This window comes from Chrysemys picta, chromosome 5, assembly GCF_011386835.1.
Source record: "Chrysemys picta bellii isolate R12L10 chromosome 5, ASM1138683v2, whole genome shotgun sequence".
Taxonomy (NCBI): Eukaryota; Metazoa; Chordata; order Testudines; family Emydidae; genus Chrysemys; species Chrysemys picta.
Genome location: NC_088795.1, coordinates 68,604,406 through 68,614,493, shown reverse-complemented (window position 1 = coordinate 68,614,493; position 10,088 = coordinate 68,604,406).

The window sequence follows — 10,088 nt, the reverse complement described above, 5'->3', positions numbered from 1 at the left end:
GGGTTTGGAATGTGGGAGGGGCTCAGGGTGAGAGTAGGGGTGAGGATTCTTTCTGGGGCTGGGAATGGGAGGTTTGGGGTGTGGGAGGGGCTCAGGGCAAGAGTAGGAGTGTGGGGGTGAGGGCTCTGGCTGGGGCTGGGAATGGGAGGTTTGGAGTGTAGGAGGGGCTCAGGGCTGGGGCGTGGGGGGGATGAGGGCTCTGGCTGGGACTGGGGATAAGGTGTTTGGGGTGCTCGAGCAGAGGGTTGAGGGTGCGGTGGGGGGTGAAAGCTCTGACTGGGGGTGTGGGCTCAGGTGGAGTAGGGCTGGGGATGAGTTTGGGGTGCAGGCATGCTGCTCTGGGACAGGGGCCAGAGAGGAGGACTCCCCCCAGCCCTTTCCCTGCCGGCAGCAGCAAGTTCTAGGAGAGGAGTCTCCCTTTCCTGCCCCCCCCGGCAGTACACTCACCCCCACCACTGTCACTGCATGTGCTCCTAGGGCCCCTCTCAAGTCCAGGAATCACCCTTGCCTCCCCCATGGTGGGTGGCAGGGGGCGCTGCATGCGCCTCCTCCCCTGCTGTTGCCCCTGACTGTAGCTTCACTGGAGGTGAGGGATGGGGCTGCCTCCTTGCCCAGCATGGGGCAGGAGCGGTGACTGTGGGCGGTGGGGCTGTGCTACTGGAGGGTCCCATTGGAAAATGAAAGGGTCTGAGGGGGAAGGGCAGGCTCACAGTCAGTCTGCCCTGGCAGTGGAGATGGAGGGCACTAGGACCCTGCGGCAGCAGTTGCTGCAGGGGAAAGACAGGGACTCTGCTCGGGGGAGCAAGTCTGGGCCAGGAGACTAGGGTGACCAGGCAACAAATGTGAAAAATCGGGACAGCGGGTAGGGGCAGTAGCGTAGCTAGCGGGGTGCAGGAGAAGCAGCTGCTTCCCCTGCCTTTCTAAAAGCAGCTGGAGGAGCGAGAGGGGGTGCAGGCTGGCGGCCCACAGCGCGGCCAGCAACCGTGGTGGGGGGCGGCGGGCGCGGCCGGAGGAGCGGGGGGGCGCAGCATGGCAGTCGCGGCCAGAGGAATGAGCGGGGGGGGGGGGCGCACGGCTGGGCTGGAGGAGCCATGGGGGGGGGGGGTGGCGGTGCGGCCAGAGGAGGAGCCAAGGTGGGGTGCCTTTTTTATGTTTGCTCCCCCTCCTCTTGGAAGCTGGCTAAGCCACTGGGTAGGGGGTAATAGGAGCCTATATAAGAAAAAGACTCCAAAATCGGGACTGTCCCTATAAAATTGGGACATCTGGTCACCCTACAGGAGACACTTGTGGGAGGCACGGGGGCGGGGCAGGTGGGAAATCACCTGGGTTATAAATATCTCCGTGCCAACTGCTTTTTTTTTTTTTCTCTCCACCACGTCTTCCCTCCGCCCCTCCGCTTTGTGTGCCCGAGGCAAGTGCCTCACTCGCCCTTGTTACGGCACTGCTTGCTGCCCAGGGCTGAAGCTCTCAGGCTTTGTCCCCAGCAAGTCTAAGCCAGCCCTGGTGACCCCATCAAGCAGGGTCCCGACCCACAGTTTGAGAACTGTTGTTATAGGCTGTCCATAGAATATCAGGGGTGGAAGGGACCTCAGGTCAGAGCCATTGTATAAAATACCATTTGGACTATGGATTTAATAAAGTAATTTCTGCTTAAAATTAGTGTCTGGCCTCCCCTATTAATATTATAGCCATCACCTGGCCCTATTAATATTTCTTTCAAATAATTCCAACAGGTTCAGTCCCCCATGGAGCAGTCATCGTGTGGTTCTACTCACTGCTATCCAGGCAAACACCATCCGAAGAAGTGAGGTTTTTACTCATGAAAGCTTATGCCCAAATAAATCTGTTAGTCTTTAAGGTGCCACCAGACTCCTTGTTGTTTTTGTAGATACAGACTAACACGGCTACCGCCTGATAGCTGAACGGGGAGGGCTGTCCCTGCCTTTTACTAGGGCAACTGAGGCCACACAGGAGGGGATTTAGACTGATAGTTTGATATAGGCTTGGCCTGTTTCACACTTCTGCCAAGGGAGTTAACACTATTTACAGGGTGTGACCACTTAGATTTTCTGCCTTGGTGGTTACTTCTCATGTTTTAAATCATACTCCTTTGAGAGTCAAGACATACTTACCTGTAAAACTGGTTAGCTGCCTCTGCTGATTACATTTCAAATTGTCACCATATAGGAAGTAGTATTAGGTGTTATTTACCATGGCATCTATTTACCAGTTACAAAACTACAAATAAGCACAATATTTAAAATGAGCTTCCCTCTTCCAATGCTGGGGATTGGCAACTAACACCTAAAGCAATGTGACTATGTACAGGGTCTAAGGTAAATAATTACAGAGAAAATATCAAGATGCAGCAACAGTGTCTCCTGTGGCACCTTTAAGACTAACAGATGTATTGGAGCATAAATTAGTCTTAATGGTGCCACAGTACTCTGTTGCTTTTTACAGATCCAGACTAACATGGCTACCCCTCTGCTACTATCAAGATGCAGACACTGAATAGCTCGCATACAGCCACAGCTGGTGAGACAGAACTGAGTGGTGATTGGGCCACTCTGACCTCATGCCCTCAATCTGAGGCATGAGGACACTGAGGGTGCATGCCAGACCCCAAATGACACTGCCACCTAAATGTCTCTGTTCAAGCATATGAGGTGCAGGTGTGCCAAGAGTGAAATATGAAAAAAGAGAGACACACACAAGCACTTGAAAAACTATGTTCCCGGAGTTGAATAATGCAGTTGAAATTAGAAAGGTCACATCCATTAGTTCTCTAAATCAACCTCTCAGAGCATTGAGACACAGTAGTGACCAAAATATTTATTATGAGCTGACTGGCAGACTGGTCAACAGAAGAGAAGACTCAGAAAAACAAAGGTGGGGCAGGGGAGGAGAGGTTTGATGAGCATCAAAGCAGCAACAACTGATGCAAAAGTTGGATGCACTACCTGTTGGAAGACTACTTGTTGACTGAAGTCAAGAAGGAACTACCTGGAAGATTCTACCTGAGATAGTGGCAGTTGGTAGCACATGCTGAGTGGAAAGGTAGGCCTTACATCAGGGGTGGGCAAACTTTTTGGCCCGAGGGCCACATCGGGGTTGTGCATCTGTATGGAGGATCAGGTAGGGAAGGCTGTGCCTCCCCAAACTGCCTGGCTCCTGCCCCCTCCCACTTCCCATCCCCTGACTGCTCTCCTCAGAACTCCCAACCCATCCAACCCCCCCCTGCTCCTTGTCCCCTAACTGCCCCCTCCCGGGACCCCCCACGCCTAACTGCCCCCCAGGATCCCACCCCCTTATCCAACCCTCCCACTCCCTGTCCCGACTGCCCTCCTGACCCCTAGACACATCCCCGCCACCTGACAGGCCTAATTAGTCATAGAATCATAGAGGGTTGGAAGGGACCTCAGGAGGTCATCTAGTCCAACCCCCTGCTCAAAGCAGGACCAATCCCCAACTAAATCCTCCCAGCCAGGGCTTTGTCAAGCCTGACCTTAAAAACCTCTAAGGAAGGAGATTCCACCACCTCCCTAGGTAACCCATTCCAGTGCTTCACCACCCTCCTAGTGAAAAAGGTTTTCCTAATATCCAGCCTAAACCTCCCCCACTGCAACTTGAGACCATTACTCCTTGTTCTGTCATCTAGTACCACTGAGAACAGTCTAGATCCATCCGTTTTGGAACCCCTTCCAGGTAGTTGAAAGCAGCTATTAAATCCCACCCTCATTCTTCTCTTCTGCAAACTAAACAATCCCAGTTCCCTCATAAGTCATGTGCTCCAGCTCCCTAATCATTGTTGTTGCCATCCGCTGGACTCCTTCCAATTTTTCCACATCCTCCTTGTAGTGTGGGGCCCAAAACTGGACACAGTACTCCAGATGAAGCCTCACCGATGTCGAATAGAGGGGAATGATCACATACCTCGAGCTGCTGGCAATACCCCTACTTATACAGCCCAAAATGCCGTTAGCCTTCTTGGCAACAAGGGCACATTGTCGACTCATATCCAGCTTCTCGTCCACTGTAACCCCTAGGTCCTTTTCTGCAGAACTGCTACCTAGGCATTCGGTCCCTAGTCTGTAGCAGTGCATGGGATTCTTCCGTCCTAAGTGCAGGACTCTGCACTTGTCCTTGTTGAACCTCATCAGATTTCTTTTGGCCCAATCTTCTAATTTGTCTAGGTCCCTTTGCATCCTATCCCTACCCTCCAGCGTATGTACCACTCCTCCCAGTTTAGTGTCATCTGCAAACTTGCTGAGGGTGCAGTCCACGCCATCCTCCAGATCATTAATAAAGATATTGAACAAAACTGGCCCCAGGACCGACCCCTGGGGCACTCCGCTTGACACTGGCTGCCAACCAGACATGGAGCCATTAATCACTACCCATTGAGCCCGACGATCTAGCCAGCTTTCTATCCACCTTATAGTCCATTCATCCAGCCCATACTTCTTTAACTTGCTGGCAAGAATACTGTGGGAGACCATATCAAAAGCTTTGCTAAAGTCAAGGAATAACACATCCACTGCTTTCCCCTCATCCACAGAGCCAGTTATCTCATCATAGAAGGCAATTAGGTTAGTCAGGCACGACTTGCCCTTGGTGAATCCATGCTGACTGTTCCTGATCACTTTCCTCTCCTCTAAGTGCTTCAGAATTGATTCCTTGAGGACCTGCTCCATGATTTTTCCAGGGACTGAGGTGAGGCTGACTGGCCTGTAGTTCCCCGGATCCTCCTCCTTCCCTTTTTTAAAGATGGCATTACATTAGCCTTTTCCCAGTCATCCGGGACCTCCCCGGATCATCATGAGTTTTCAAAGATAATGGCCAATGGCTCTGCAATCATATCCGCCAACTCCTTTAGCACCATCTGATGCAGTGCATCCGGCCCCAGGAACTTGTTGCTGACCTTGTTCGTAAAGACAGAGGCAAAAAAAGCATTGAGTACATTAGCTTTTTCCACATCCTCTGTCACTAGGTTGCCTCCCTCATTCAGTAAGGGGCCCACACTTCCCTTGACTTTCTTCTTGTTGCTAACATACCTGAAGAAACTCTTCTTGTTACTCTTAACATCCCTGGCTAGCTGCAACTCCAAGTTTGATTTGGGCTTCCAGATTTCACTCCTGCATGCCTGAGCAATATTTTTATACTCCTCCCTGGTCATTTGTCCAGTCTTCCACTTCTAGTAAGCTTCTTTTTTGTGTTTAAACTCAGCAAGGATTTCACTGTTAAGCCAAGCTGGTGGCCTGCCATATTTACTATTCTTTCTACACATCGGGATGGTTTGTTTCTGCAACCTCAGTAAGGATTCTTTAAAATACAGCCAGCTCTCCTGGACTCCTTTCCCCTCATGTTATTCTCCCAGGGGATCCTGCCCATCAATTCCCTGATGGAGTTAAAGTCTGCTTTTCTGAAGTCCAGGGTCCGTATTCTTCTGTGTGGTGACGAAAAAGGAAGGAGACAGAGCGCCAGGTCGTGGTAGCCGGAAAAAAGCCTCCCAGGGACTTTTGTCTGGGGTTTTTATTATCTTACTTTTCTATTTACAACACTTATAAGTGGTTGAATTTCTGCGCATAGGAGGAGCATACAATACTCATCAACATGACTTAACAAGGTCATATCTTGTGCACTTGAAAGCGAGCAGCGAGGGTGATGATTAGGTCAGTCAACAAGTTTCTTAATCACAGGCGTGGGGGTGTAGGCTGCTCCGGCCTTGCAGCCACAGGCGCAGTGTGCCGCAGCCGTGAACTAGCAATTCGGGAGCTGTGTGTTCCTACACTTCTGCTCTCCTTTCTTCCTTGTGTCAGGATCCTGAACTCAACCATCTCATGGTCACTGCTTCCCAGGTTCCCATCCACTTTTGCTTCCCCTACTAATTCTTCACCGTTTGTAAGCAGCAGGTCAAGAAGAGCTCTGCCCCAGTTGGTTCTGTGACGGATTGGATCACAGAAACCTCCTTGGGAGCTGCCACCCGATGTGCAAAAGACTACCTCTGCTCCTGTTTTCCCTGCCAACTCAGGACTCCAGCACCCTGTCTTGCTGAGCCAGACACTCCCGTCTGCTGCAGCACAGACCCAGGGTCTGAATCACTTGTCCCAAAGCTGCAAGTTTACCTGAAAACTGCTCACAGAAGTGTGCTTGTCTCTAGCACTCAGATGCCCAACTCCCAATGGGGTCTAAACCCAAATAAATCCGTTTTACCCTGCATAAAGCTTATGCAGGGCAAACCCAGAAATTGTTCGCCCTCTATAACACTGATAGAGAGATATGCACAGTTGTTTGCTCCCCCAGGTATTAATACATACTCTGAGTAAATTACTAAATAAAAAGTGATCTTATTAAATACAGAAAATAGGATTTAAGTGGTTCCAAGTAGTAACAGACAGAACAAAGTAATTCACCAGGCAAAATAAAATAAAATGCGCAAATCTATGTCTAATCAAACTAAATACAGATAAGTTCCTCACCAGTTCCAGAATGTTCCCTTTTACAGGCTAATCTCCTTTTAGCCTGGGTCCAGCAATCACTCACACCCCCTGTAGTTACTGTCGTTTGTTCTAGTTCCCTTCAAGTATCCTGGGGGGGTGGAGAGGCTCCTTCCTTAGCCAGCTCAAGACAAAATGGAGGGGTCTCCCACGGGTTTAAATAGACTCTCTCTTGTGGGTGGAGACCCCCCTTCTCCCTCCTATGCAAAGTCCAGCTCCAAGATGGAGTTCTGGAGTCACCTGGGCAAGTCACATGCCCCTGCATGACTCAGTCTTTACAGGCCGAAGCCATTGTCCACATGGTATCTTGCATGTCTCCAGGAAGACTTCTTATGTGGATTGGAGCATTCCAAGATGCATTGTTCCCAAAGTGTTTCCTGATCAGGTACTTAACCTGGCGAATTCCTCCCTAAATAAGCTGACCAAATGCCTCACAAAGCTTACATAGGCCTTGGCTACACTCGCGGATTCACAGCGCTCCCGCGGCAGCGCTGTGAAGCGCAAGTGTAGTCGCACCCCCAGCGCTGCGAGAACTCCACCTCTCCGAGGGGAATAGCTTGCAGCGCTGCAAGCGAGCATGCAGCGCTGCAGGCGCTGATTACACTGGCGCTTTACAGCGCTGCACTTGCTGTGCTCATGGGGGGTGTTTTTTCACACCCCTGAGCGCAGCAAGTGCAGCGCTGTGAATTGCCAGTGTAGCCAAGGCTTTAGAAACCAAGCAAGCATACAGCCCATATTCTTAACCTCAAGTAGAAAATGACACATGTACAAATAGGATGAATAGATATAGTAGACCATAACCTTTACGGAGATATGTTACATGGTACAGGCAGCACAAAACATATTCCAGTTATATCATACATACATTTATAAACACCCCCCCATGAAGCCTTATGGGGTACGCTGTCACAGGTTCCTCCAGCACTTGCACCAGGAAACTGCAAAAACTTTCCAAGTTTCCAAAAACTTCCTGGATTGTCTGTGCACTGCTGTATTGCTGTCCCAGCAGATATCGGTGATTGAAGTCTTCCATGAGAACCAGGGCCTGTGATCTAATAACTTCTGTTAGTTGCCAGAAGAAAGCCTATATTGCAGATATACTGATCTCATAGAACTGGAAGGGACTCTGGAAGGTCATGGAGTCCAGCCTCCTGCTTTCACTAGCAGGACCAAGTACAGATTTTTTTGCCCCAGATCCTTAAGTGGCCCCCTCAAGGATCGAACTCACAACCCTGGGTTTAGCAGGCCAGTGCTCAAACCACTGAGCTATCCCTCCCCCCATAGCCTTGTCCGCCTCATCCCCCTGGTCTGATGGTCTATAGCAGACTCCCACCACGACATCACCTTTGTTGCTCACACTTCTAAACTTAATCCAGAGACTCAGGTTTTTCTGAAGTTTCATACCAGAGCTCTGAGCAGTCATACTGCTCTCTTACATATAATGCAACTCTCCCACCTTTTCTGCCCTGCCTGTCCTTCCTGAACAGTTTATATCAGGGGTAGGCAACCTATGGCACACGTGCCGAAGGCGGCACACAAGCTGATTTTCAGTGGCACTCACACTGCCCAGGTCCTGGCCACCGGTCTGGGGGGCTCTGCATTTTAATTTAATTTTAAATGAAGCTTCTTAAACATTTTAAAAACCTTATTTACTTTACAATCAACAATAGTTTAGTTATATATTATAGACTTATAGAAAGAGACCTTTTAAAAATGTTAAAATGTATTACTGGCACACAAAACCTTATATTAGAGTGAATAAATGAAGACTCGGCACACCACTTCTGAAAGGTTGCCGACCCCTGGTTTATATCCATCCATGACAGTACTCTAGTCATGTGAGTTATCCCACCAAGTCTCTGTTATTCCAATCACATCATAGTTCCAACTCTGGTGGTGGTTTTGTGACATGGATACTTGTTCACTAGGAACTGGACAGAAACCACTTACTAAGGGCTTGTTTACATGAACATTCAGTTCACAGCACGCTGGTGTGTGACTCTAACCCACACTAGACTGCCTTGGACTCTGCTGATGCGTATTAACAGTTCATTGGTTCACTTTGGTCCTCTTTGAAATGGGACTAGATCAATGCGTGTTACCCAACTGTTAATACATGTCTGCAAAGACCACACAAACAGTCCATAGCAGGCTAGCGTGGGGTAGATTTGCACCCCAGCTTGCCGCAACTAATTGTGAAGACAAGCCCTTAGAGCTATCAAACAACCAGCCATCAGATGGTGGTAATTTTCAGCTACTTATCTGGGGTGGATTTGAATTGATAACCTAGAAATGAAAGGTGCTATATTCCAGTACCTATTTCTTGAGACTGTGTAATGTTATCATATTAAACTATGACCATGTAGCTCATTGTTGCTAGCATTGTTATATAATTACAACAAATCGTGTATAAATAATATCAAGTAAGGTGTCTATGGAAAGGTTATGATTTGCTGAATATGATTATGCTATTAGTATGCATGTCTCATTTTTGTATTTGAAGTTATTAATATTGGCTCTATACCTGGATTTCAAATGTTTGCTCCTGGGGTAACGCCCACAAGATATTTAGCCTGCACATCTTGAAGGGACTGTTCAAATTAAGTGGCTCATCAAGGAACACTTAACTCACAATGGATCATGGGAAATGCCTATCTACACTTAATGGACTTCCTGCTATGACTAAGCAAAATCATGCATGGGCATGTGACATGTCCCTGGGACCCCAAACACCATTTTTTACCTGTAATTTTCCACAGTGAGAATAATGGGGATTCCCTTCACTTGAGAGAAGCTATAAAAGGTGCTGGAAACATCTCGATTTTGCCTATTTCTTGCTCAAACCTCTGGACTATGGATTTATGCTAATTGGAGCATTCTAACCAAGGGACTAAGGACCTTCCAATCATTTGGAAGCAACCAGAGACTTGACTTAAGCCAACAGTTTATTCCATCACTGCTACAAGCCTGAACCAAGAATTTTGCATTTATTGTATGTATTTGATTCCTTTAACCAATTTTAACTCTCACCTTTCTTTCTTTCTTTTTATAAACAAACCTTTAGATTTTTAGATACTAAAGGATTGGCAACAGTGTGATTATTTGGTAAGATCCGAGTTGTATATTAACCTGGATATGTGGCTGGTCCTTTGGGATCAGAAGAACTTTTTGTTTGATAAAAAATTGGTTTTAAATAACCACTCATCTTTAACTCTTGTGTCTGAGTGTTGAATCCAGGACTGGAATGCCTAAGGAAACGGCTTTTCTGACTTCTTGTTAGCTAGAGTGGTGAAACAGAAGTTTACTTTTGTGGCTGGTTTGGTATATCTTATGGGAGAATAACCACGAGTTTTGGAGTTTGTCTGCCCTATTTCTCAACAGTTTGTCCTGAATTTGGTATTCCCAGTTGTAACCCACAAAGGCACAGTTACAGCCTGGCAGTCCCCTCTTCAAATCACTTACATTTTATTCTTGTATTTAGGTTCACACACGTTTTTCCAAACAACTTTTGACTGTTTGTTGATCTCTGAAAGGTATTTGTTGTGAAGCTTCTGTTTCTCAAAACAAGTTTTAACCAACTCATTAACA